Here is an 11339-nt window from a genome sequence, read left to right on the forward strand (position 1 = left end):
AGAGAGGGTCCCAAGAGTGAAAGATCTAAAAGGGCACTCTCCATTATACAAGCTCCTGCTTGTGTCTTGCTTGCTGATGTCCCACTGGCCAAAGCTCACCCTGTGACAAAGCCCTGAGTCAAGGGCATGATTCCTGGGAGGTGTGGTTCATTATGAGACTATCAATGCATATGTTTACATAAAATGCCCACTGTTCTTTTTTATTATATGAAACATATTGTTGAATTATTTGCAATTAGATTATTCATTCATATTAAAAAGAATTTTGGAAAAATCCAGCTGCAGACTTCATTCTTAAAGTTATAGAAGCAATTAGCTGAGTATAAAACTCTTGAGCAGTGTTTTCACATTTAATTTATTTCTCCAACTTGACTCTCATTGCCATGTTACCCACCCTTATTTCCAGATTTCCCTTATTCCATCTCCCTACATGGTCATCCACTATACCGTTGACCATCATATCTCACTGTGGTAGGCAGAACAGTGGCCCCTCAAGACATCCACATTAGAATCCCTGGAACCCATGACTGTTACCTTACATGGCATAGGGGAGGCACTTTGCAGATGTGATTAAGATAAGGATCTTAAGATGAGAGATTATCTTGGATGATCCAGCTGGTCCCAAAGTCATCACAATGGTTTTTAAAGAGTAGACAGTATGAAGGACATGTGACGATGAGATAGGGAGAGGGAAGGGGAAGAAATGAGAGGGAGGTGAGAGGAGAGAGAGGGAAAGAATGAGAGGGAAAAAGAGAGGGGGAGAAAGAGATGCTATACTATGCTTCTGAGAAGGGGCCATGAGTCATGAGTTAAGTTTAGGTGTCCTCTTGAAGCTGTAAAAAAGGAAACAATTTTTTTCCCTACAGACTCCGAAAGCAAAGTAACCCTATTAGACCCCTTGAATTTAGGACTTGTGACCTCCAGAACTGTAAAGTAATATATTTTTGTTGTTTAAATGTGTGCTAATTTGTTACAGCAGCAACAGGAAACTAATACCCCAACTGAGCAAAGAGATGAGGGAAATAATATGGATAGAAGAGGCAATCTATTCACTGACCTTTGAATGAAATGGCTATATTTAATATTTATAGTTTGGTTTAATTGTCATTATCTGTTTAACCTAAAGTTCTCAAAATACTTCATATGTATGAAGTCATCATCCTGGGAAACATTTTGCAGAGCAGAGATTAGAAATAGCAGGCCTATCTCAAGACCTAATTTCTGTTCCGACGTGTGTGAGAATTTTCATCACTCTCTCCAGAGAGGTCGAGGAGAGCTGAAGTGTAATCTGAGGTGGAACAATGGCAAGACCATCAGGAGCTGTGTAAGTAGGAAGGGACAGCTGAGGGTAAAGACAGTGTCTGCAATTCCTGCTTGCTACCTAGATGAGTTCCTGAGGCTGCCATAACAAAGTGCCCCAGTTGGGTGGCTTCAAACCCAATTTCATGGTTCTGGAGACCAGAGGTCTGAAATCAAGGTGCTGGAACAGTCATACGCCCTCTGAAAACTCTAGGGGAAGGTCCTTCCTGCTTCCGCTTCTGGTGCTCCCGGTATTTTGTGGCTCATTCCTTGTCTTTCTCCATCTCACACGGACTTCTCATCTTTAGGTATCCTTCCTGGGTGTCCCTTGTAACAACATTTATTACTGGGCTTTGGGTCCACCTGGATAATCCAGGATGACCTCCTCTTGAGAATCTTTACTAATTACATCTGCAAAGACTTTTTCTAATTAAGATCACATTGGCAGGATCCCCATGGACAGAGGTTTCGGGGAGTCACCGTTCACCCACAAATCTGCCCTTGTAGGCAGGTCAGCTACCAGGGCCCTGGCTCTGTTGACTCAGCCTTGTGAGAGTCAAGTCTTACTCTGGGATTTCCATGTCCATTCTCCCAGATCTGCCCAGAGCCCAGCCACTGCCCACTGTACACATCTGTGTCCCTTTTCCCAGAGGCATGGCTCATGAGTTCATAGTTTAAGGCAGAGGACTTGGGAGAACGCAAAACAGTGCATGTCCATGTAGAGAAGAAGCACCATTTGCCTTTTCCCTTGTCCCGTATTATCCTTTTCTGCTTTTTGAAAGCAAAAAAAAATGAATCATACAACAAAAAAGAAAAAAAGACACAGGTTTTCTGGCTTGATTATAAGGAAGAAATATTGTGGTGACAGTGAAAGTTACAATGCTGAGAAAGCAGAAATCCTTGCAGACAGCCTTGATATAGACACACACACACACATTGCAGTAAATCCTCATTATTGCAAATGTGCTGAGGGTGGGACCGGCTTCTAAGTGCAGGAAATCCCAGAGGTGAGGGAAAGATATGAGCTGCCACGCACTGATGCACATTAACAGGCACTGCGGGAGGTTCCAGACCTTCAGGAGGAAGGTTCCTGGAGATGGGGGTCCTTCCAGTCCCCATGCCTGTCAGTGCTCTGAGAGAAGAGAGCTGACACACGAAGTGGCCCAAACTGCATGTCCTCGTTTGATACTGAGCCTACCCAAGGGGATGTTGGTGTCTGTGTTGAGCTGGGGAGGACAGTTTCCCTCAGGTAGCACGTCATCCACAGGCTTTTATATGCGTCACTAAGCCTGTGTATGAGGACTGTTTTCAAAACAAACATTGGAAATAACTGGTTTCATTTGGTAAGCACACTGCAAACACAAACACGACACTAGCATCCACTTACTTTTAAAGTGCCTTGGACACACAGGAGGAGGCTGGTTCCGATTCTGGTTCCGATTCGGTACTCATCATTCACTGTTTCTTATTTTATGCAGAGCTTGTGCCTTATGTCCTTGTGGCCACATGCGCAGATGTGATGGCACCTGAACAGACAGATACACGTGTTGACTCGCTACCATGCTTGGAACATTTTAGACCCTCGCTCAATAAGTCAGTCAGTAGTGACTAGTAAGTAGGGAGTCACTTTTATTATTTCTCTCTCAAGGTTACTGGGTCTCACTGCTAGTCTTGGTTCCCCAAGCAGCTGTTTGATTTTCTTGGCTCCTAACTCTTTGGCCCAGCACAGTGCTGAGCACTGGTTGGAGGAGGGTGAGGAGCAAGGTGGAGAGACTGTGACATCCCCATGCTGGGCAGCGACAGGCTTTGGGAAGCCAGCGCGCAGGTCCTTTGTTGTTGCCTTCCAAACTATTTCTGCCAAGACACCAAGCCAGACAGAGTGGCCGCTCCTGAGATGTGGGCACAGACAAGTGGGGTCATAGGAGCAGTCTTTTTTTGTTATTTTTATGGCGGAGCCATTAAGATAATGAGAACAGGAAGGGAGGCCAGGCTCGCTCTGCAGCTGAACACGCACAGGCTGAGAACAAGGGACGCGCCGGCGGAATATTTATTTCTGACTTTATTTATAGCATCGTATGGTGCAGAATCAGAAATCAGCGAAGTGTCAGAGAGGTAGGACTGCCCCCACGTGTCCCATCGCTGCGGAGGCTTTGCTGGCGCTCAGGCTGTCAGACATGTCCCTTTGTTTTCTTTCCTGTCCCTGTCCCCATTCTGCTCTGGGTGTTATTTTTTTGCCTTGGCTCCTTGGTGTTCTGTGACCAAGTTACGTGTCACAGGGCCTTTTTCTGCCCGGCAATTAAGGGACTGTCCAAGACAAGCAGGATTGCTAAAATCTTTCTTTCAACAGGGCTCTTCAGACATTTTATTTTTGTGGGTCCCTGTTGGGCTAGGATTTTCCACAATGGTTCAGAGTCATATATTTCTGTTTTCACTATCATTGAAGTTTCAAAGGCTTTTAGGGGCAAGCAATCTTATATAACACCAATAATACTCTAAAACTTAAAAACAATTTTAAGTACTAGATTTCAATGGATAATTTAAAATGAAATATATTGGATAATTGAAAATAATTATATATATGTATATATGTGTATACAATCATTTTATTCCAATTTTATTTTATTATAATTATTATTGGCCTTTACTGTTTCATGTAGATTGGCTTCAAATTAGGGAAGGTTCAACTAATAATGAGTTAAAATGATAAAGGTTAGTTTTTCTCCTATGACAAGCAATTTAAAGTTGTCTGTCCAAAAAAGCGGTAGCTCCTCACAAATGTCAACCAGGACCCATGTTGATCTGCCTTTCTCCTCCGCTCTTTTTAGTAAGTGGCTTTGTCTTCACATCTCAAGAAGGCTGCTGTGTCTCCAGGCATCAGAACATAGAAGAGAAAAGCAAAAGGTGATGAGCAAAAAGACACCTCTTGTGGAGGCACGGCCATTCAGGAAGGGCTGTCTCTCAGAGACTTCTGCCCACATGTCATTGACCACTAGGGTGTCGCACAGCCACCCCTAGTTTCAAGGGAGGCAAGGTGATCTAGACCTTAGCTTTCACAGTCTGTAGAGCAGAGGCAGGCAAGGAGGGAGTTTGCTGGGAATGAGAGTTGTCAGATAACCCCTAGGGCTGGGCCTGGCACATTCAGGACAAAGAGACCTGGATTCCCCCACACACCAGGTGCTGATGTTGGTCTGCTCCTGCAGAAACTTACTTGTAGGGGTAACTTAATGCTAAAAATTTTAATCTTGTGTAAGTAACTATAGATCCCAGATGCAGAGTTATGCATTTTTCAAGTTTTGTTTATTTGGCAAATATGTGGGGTCTATTATATTAAGAATGAAAGGTACAGGAAGGTACAAGGAAGGATGTGTCACATGCCACTGTCTAGATAGTCTGGAATGAGGAGGACCTGGGCATGGGGTCTTCCACGGGCTCACCCTGGGAATGCTGGGTAACAACACTGATGGTAAAGAGCTGGAGCAGAGTTGGGGTCCATGGCCCATTTCTCCTTGAGTCCCGAGCTGCAGGTGAGTGGCACCTTCAGCATCTTGCTCCAGGGCCACGCCATGCCTCCCACTCTGGTTTCACCCCTGCCCCGTCTGTGTAGTCCCAAGTCAGTGTCCAGATACTTCAACTGAGATGCGCAAACTGCTAAAAGATCCAGAAGGTGTCAGCACTGGTGGTCTGAGGGGGGCCAACTCCCCTGTATAGGCCCGAAAGGACCTGGAAGTACAGGGGCTCTAGAACACTTGCTGTGGTGTGTGGGTGGACGGGGAGGAGACCAGGGCTCTGGGAAGCCAGGAGGACAGTGGTCATTGTCCTCCTACATTGGGTACAGTGCCCCGGTTTGTATCAGTAGCATCAACCTCTACAGCATCACACCCAGTTAATTTTCAACTCCTCGTCTTCTCTCCTTCCTGTGCGATCATTTCTTCCGACCTTCCTATTCCTTGTGCCTTTACCTTCTCAAGGCTCGGGAGGTAATGAATGCAGACAGTTCCAGAGTTCACAGGCCTCCCATCTACTCTTTCCCTCTTCCTCTCCTCCTTCCCCTTCCTGCTGCCCTTCCCCCCCACTCTTCCCCTGCAAATGCCCTGAGCTCTGTCTTGTGCCCTTCTCAGTTACCCTCCCTCCCACAAAGGGACTGAGTATGAGATGCGCTCAGGATGAAGAAGATACTGGTCCCGCCCTTCTTTGCACACGATGCCCATGCACCACCCCCAGTCAGCCCTGCTGGGACCCTTATTTGTTGTCCCTAGCAGTATATTGGGGGAAGATGCACATATTTTAAGGTGCCCTCTGGGCAGCTCGTTTGTGCCATGGTGTTTATTAACTCTCCAGCGGATGTAGGCTGCTGCATCCGTGTCCCAAAGGGATGCTCACACAGTTGTCCACTGATTTAATCAAAAGAAGCAGCTGGGGCCCTGGGTGAAGTTGAGTTATGAAATTAAGGCACAAAGTGAAACACAGGATGGGTCTTTTATGTAAACTGTTGTCTGACCCCTTTAAGTTGGGGACACAAGTGGAAATTGAATGCTAGTCCTCAGATGTACATCATACCCCACTGTGAAACTAATTGTATTGCAGGAGCAAATGGAGGTCATTATCATTACCATTATTAATAATATTGTATTCATTATCCAGAGTGTGCAACCAGAAATCTTACTCAGCACAGAGCATGGCAGCCTCCTCATATATATAAGGGAGCTTAAACTGTATCGATTTGGACCAGTTTTTATTACATCTCTTGTTAAGCTTCTGTAGTCTTTTGTTTGTACAGATGTTATCTTATGCAGTAAGCAAAACCAGATAGTACAGTGACTACTGTTATTTTATTTTATTTTTTTGTGGCAGAGACAGAGTCAGAGAGAGGGACCGATAGGGACAGAGAGACAGGAACAGAGAGAGATGAGAAACATCAATTCTTCGTGTGGCTCCTTAGTTGTTCATTCATTGATTTTTCATATGTGCCTTGACTGGGGGGCTACAGCAGACCGAGTGACCCCTTGCTCGAAGCAGTGACCGTGGGCTCAAGCTGGCAACCTCGGGGTTTCGAACCTGGGTCCTCCATATCCCAGTCCGACACTCTATCCACTGTACCACCACCTGGTCAGGCCTGACTACTGTTATTTCATGTGTGTGTTTTCCATGGTGAGAAATGCAAATGGTGCAGTGTACCTGGCACCCAGCAGATCCCAGTCTCTTCTTTATTAACTACATGTATCCTTCTAGGCAAACCAGAAATTCTCTGAGTATATATTCATGTTTATGCTTATACAGATACAAATGGATCTTTTGATATGTACTGTATAGCATTTCACCTTAAACCTTTTTGATTTAAAATATCTCTGGGATCCCCCCTTATCAGCATGTGTGGGGTTAACTCAGGCTAGCTGTCAGTACGCAGTGGCCAGGATGTGCTGTAAGGTTCTTACTCCTTTCCCCTTGCAAACAGTGATTGTTCCAGTTCCCTCACTTATGGATCATGCTATTGTTGCTGTGGTCAACTGAATGATGGCCCCCAAGATGTCCAGACCCTAATCCCCAGGACCTGGGGATGTTACCATTGTGGCAAAAGAGTCTTCACAGATGAGGTTAAGAGTCTTGCAATGAGGAGATCATGCTGGATAATCCAGACTGGTTCAATGTAACAACAAGCGTCCTTATAAAAAGAAAGACAGATGCAGGATATCAGAAGAGGAAGTTGAAAATGTGACAATGGATGTAAGAGGTTGGAGTGATGCAAAGGAGTGGTCATGAGCCAGGGAACATGGGTGACCCTCAGAAGCACAAAAGACAAGGGAAGGAATTCTCCCTTGGAGCCTCTAGAAGGAACCAGCCTCATGACAACTTGACTTTAGCCCAGAAATACCAATTTCAAAATTCTTGCCTCCAGCACTGGAAGAGAATAAATTTGTGTTGTTTTAAACCATTAAATGTATGGTGATATATTATTGCAGTTACAGGAAACTAATAAAGCTGTTCTTTCTACAAGAGAGCTGCCTATGGCCATGTGGCTTGTGGTGCCTCTCTGCAGTAAGGAGGAGGATCTCCTGGTGATGCTGAGCTTGGCCATGTGTCTCGCTTCAGCCAGCGAAGTGTGAGCAGCAGGGATGTGGGGTACTGCTGGGGGCCCAGCAGAGCCTTACGTGGTGGTCATTGGCCAACTCTCGCTTCCCTTCTCTGCCATGAGAACAGCACACCTGCTCTTCAGCCCAGATCTGGCAATGATGGGGAGGTGGAGCAGAGCTGCAGCCAGCACATGGCAATCTGTGTGAGTCAGAACAGTCCTTTCTTGTCAGCCACTGAGATGGTTTGTCCCTACCTGCGGCTTGGCTCCTGATTGCGGCTAGCCACCAACAGCATTGGCAGGAGGGCTGCAGCAGCCAGAGACCCTCTTGCTTCTCGGCTTCAGGACGCATCTCTGGTATTCTCTGGGTATTGGCTGTGGTTCCAGCTCTCGCTGGCAGCCCCTCCTGAGGACCCAGCTTCCACCAGAGGGCCTGGCCTCTGGGCTCTCCAAACACCCCCCTCTTCCTGGTATCCCTCCAGCCCTAGGGGGCTCCTCCTGCTCTTGGATCTCCTCATGATTTGGTTTCCCATCTTTTCTAATGTCTTTGTAACCAGTTTTCAATATCAAATGGCCTTTATTGAACTCTGGTATGGCCCTTGTTTTCTGGGTTGGATACAGCACAAGTATCAGGTAGAGCAAATCAAAAAGAAAAGAGCTGGGAGCCAAGCTGTAGGTAGGGATGAACCATGTCAGTGACAACTATTAGCAAAGGAAACAGAATACAACATGTAGATGTGTTCTGGTGGTCGTAGGAAAATAGGAAAATATAAGACATGCATGAACTCTCCAACTAATGAAATGTATTTTATAAAATGCTTTATCCACAAAGACAGTTGCTGAAATCCCTAGTTTCTTCTTTACACAGATATGTGAGAGCACACACACAAACATGTGCACGCGTATCTCTGAGGAGCATTTGTCTGTGCTTCTGTGGGAACGGTTGTGAGAAAGTTTTAATCTGGAAACCCCACATTGGATTATGGAGAACAGAGAAAACTGCATGTTTGCAGAAACTGCTACCATTATTCCCCTCCTTGTGTGAAGTCTGACTTTGGAGCTCTTCCATCAGGAGGAGCAGTCTGTTTCTCCACTCCTTGAATCTGGGCTAACATCGTGACTGGCTTTGTCCAAGAGAATGTGGCAGAGGTGCAGAGGTGCTGCTGTATTAGCCCCGTGTGCAGGCTTCAGGGGCTGTATGCGCTTCTACTCTCTCAGACAGCCCTACCCAGCCACCACTGTGAACAAGTCAGGGCCAGGGTGCTGGACGATGACAGACCCTGTGGAATGGAGTGAAGTACCCAGCCGGAGCCATCCTGGACCAGCCAGCCCCCAGCCAACCTGGCAAGTGAGCCAAGATCTCTGAGTGAGCCCAGCCAAGACCAGAACTGCCCTACCGAGTCTAACACAAGTGTCACAGAGGAAGACTTAAGAAGCTGGCCTGAGGGCTCATGAGCATAAACACTGTGCTATACTCCGAGAGGAAGTTAAAGATAGTCATACACCACTGGAGCCTGGTTCTGTAGACATTTCTCATTCTGTTGGTGTGAGGCTCTGAGAGGAACAACTGGGTTAAGAGATTGACATGCTGGACTGTCACAGCTGGGCAGAAAAGGAGGGTGAGCAGCTGCTCTGACAGTGAACTTCAAACTTCCAGCAAAGCATCCCCTTGTATTTTCTGCCTGGATTCATAGTCGGGAAGCAAAAATCAAGGTCCTGCCTCAGCAGATTTAAAAATATATATATATCTTTCTTATCTGTAGCTTAATAGGTTTGTATTTGTTTTAAATAAAATAGATTAAAAATTATTTGCATTGAGAAAAATGGCCTGAAAATCTCTCCTTGTTTACCTGTTGCATTCTCACCCGTCGGTGCACTCATGGCCTCTGGCCGAGAAGCATGGCAAGCAGGGAGCAGGACTGTGAGAGCACTGGCTGCTAGAAGTTTAAGCCTTGTGGCCCTTGGTTCCTGAGGTCCAGGTCTGCATTTTCAGCACTGCCTGCAGGCAAGCAGGGAGGCACCTGGAGTGGGGTCTGACCCGTACCAGCCTTATTCATTCTTTTCCTCTGCTGGGAAGGACACAGGAGGTTTGGGTGAGAATGGAATGAATACGGTACCATTACTGAACAACTAAATCAACTCTCAGTAAATGTCCTGATTGGCTGTTGATGACATGCAGGTAGCCAGATGTTTCCTCCTCGCCCAAGGAAGGCCCTTCAGCGGGAAGGCTGGGGCCCTGTCTTCATCCTGCTTCTCTCTGTGGTCTATTCTGCCCTCACCTTCCTGTTTCTCCATAGTCTCTGCTTTGCCTCCGTCTCTTGCTTTGGAGCACACGCCACTTCAGTCCTGGCGGGTTCTTGTTCCCTGGTGCGATGCACAAATTGCAAAAACTCTCCAGTCTTTAATGGTAAATTTTAGAACGTCAGGCCCTTTGGCAGTTGTACTTTTAGAGCTCTCTCTACGTATTGATGATGTTGGCTCCCACACAAACTTGCGTAGTCCCTGGAGGGGGCCATTCCATCATGATAACTTCAGTCTTATTCAGTGTTGCTGGGGAAGCCCGTCTTTCCCCTGCCTCGTCAGGAACTGAATGGAAGAACGTAAGCCTGGGCAGGAGGAGAGCTTGTGTCTGAGGAGTGATAGGTTGGATAATGGCGTCCAAGGATGTCCACATCCTGCCCTCTGGAGTTGGTGGATATGTTAGGTGAACGAGGAAGGGGAAATCAAGGTTGCTAATTAGCTGATCTTTACATAGGGAAGTTACCCCAGATTATCAGGGTGGGCCCAATGCCACCGCAAGTCAGAGGAAGAGAATTAGAGGGTGATGGGAGTACAGGAGAGAGAGAGAGAGAGAGAGAGCGCGCAAAGAGACAAGGTTGCTGCTTTGAAGATGGAGGGAAGGGTCATGAGCCACGAGGTGGGCAGCCTCTAGAAGCTGGAAAATGCAAAGATGGAGCTCCCAGAAGGAATGCAGCCCTGAAAACACCTGGACTTTAGCCCAGTGAGAACTTTTTTGAGCATCTAGCCTCTAGAACACAAAGATACATTTTTGCTATTTTAAAGCATTAAGACAGTGGTAAGCTGTTACAGCAGCAGCACAAAACTAATACATGAGATTGCCTGAAAGTCTCCCCCAACCCCGACCGACCGAGGTCATTCACTTTCTACCAGCCAGGGACATCTTGGCTTCTGCAGGGGGTGGGGTGGGGGATCTCACTCTTGCATACAAAGCAGCAGTGTGCATCTGAACCAGGATGGCCACGGCACAAAAAGGAAGGAAGGGAAGGGCTGTAGCAGAGGGCAACAGGGGGAAACTGTTGTTGCAGGGGCTGCGGCTGGGGCCAGAACAGGGCTGCTAGGCCCTGAGCACGGCCCTTGCAATGAGCAGCCCAGCAAGAAGCAGCATGAGAGACCCCACAGGCACTGGAGTGAGGGCGTGGGTCTAGGCAATGCAGCCCCAAGTTGCTCAGCCCCAGCAGAGAGCAACCATGAGAGGTGTCTTCCAGGGAGGTGCTCTGAGCTACATTTGTTTCCCAGCTGATGTCACAGAGTAGGGACCAGAGAATGTCTCCTGGGATAGGACAGACTCTTTCTGTCCCCAGTCACCTACTTTCCACATCTGCAGGGTCGTAATGAGAGAACCCCGCATGTGAGGGTTTGAAGGAGGCAGTAGTGCAGCATGCACCTGTTCTGTGAACTCCCAGGGCCGAATGACTGGGAAGCTGCCTCTCATGTTTTTTTGTCAATCTGTCAGGGTGCTAGAATTCCCACAGCTAAAGAGTGGTGTCCATCCATTTTCTCCCTGATGTATTCTTCTCCATAAAGTCTAGAGGCCAGTGTGCTCCTCAGCCCTGTCCCTGAAAGCTCCCTTTGCAGAAATCGGCCATCCTGTGCTCCTCCAAAGGGACTTCTCCCTGTCCATGGTCCCTGTGGAGTAGGCCCTCCTCGCTTCCTATTACCTCTTCCCTGAGCC

This window comes from Saccopteryx leptura, chromosome 1 (genome assembly GCF_036850995.1).
Source record: "Saccopteryx leptura isolate mSacLep1 chromosome 1, mSacLep1_pri_phased_curated, whole genome shotgun sequence".
NCBI classification, from domain to species: domain Eukaryota; kingdom Metazoa; phylum Chordata; class Mammalia; order Chiroptera; family Emballonuridae; genus Saccopteryx; species Saccopteryx leptura.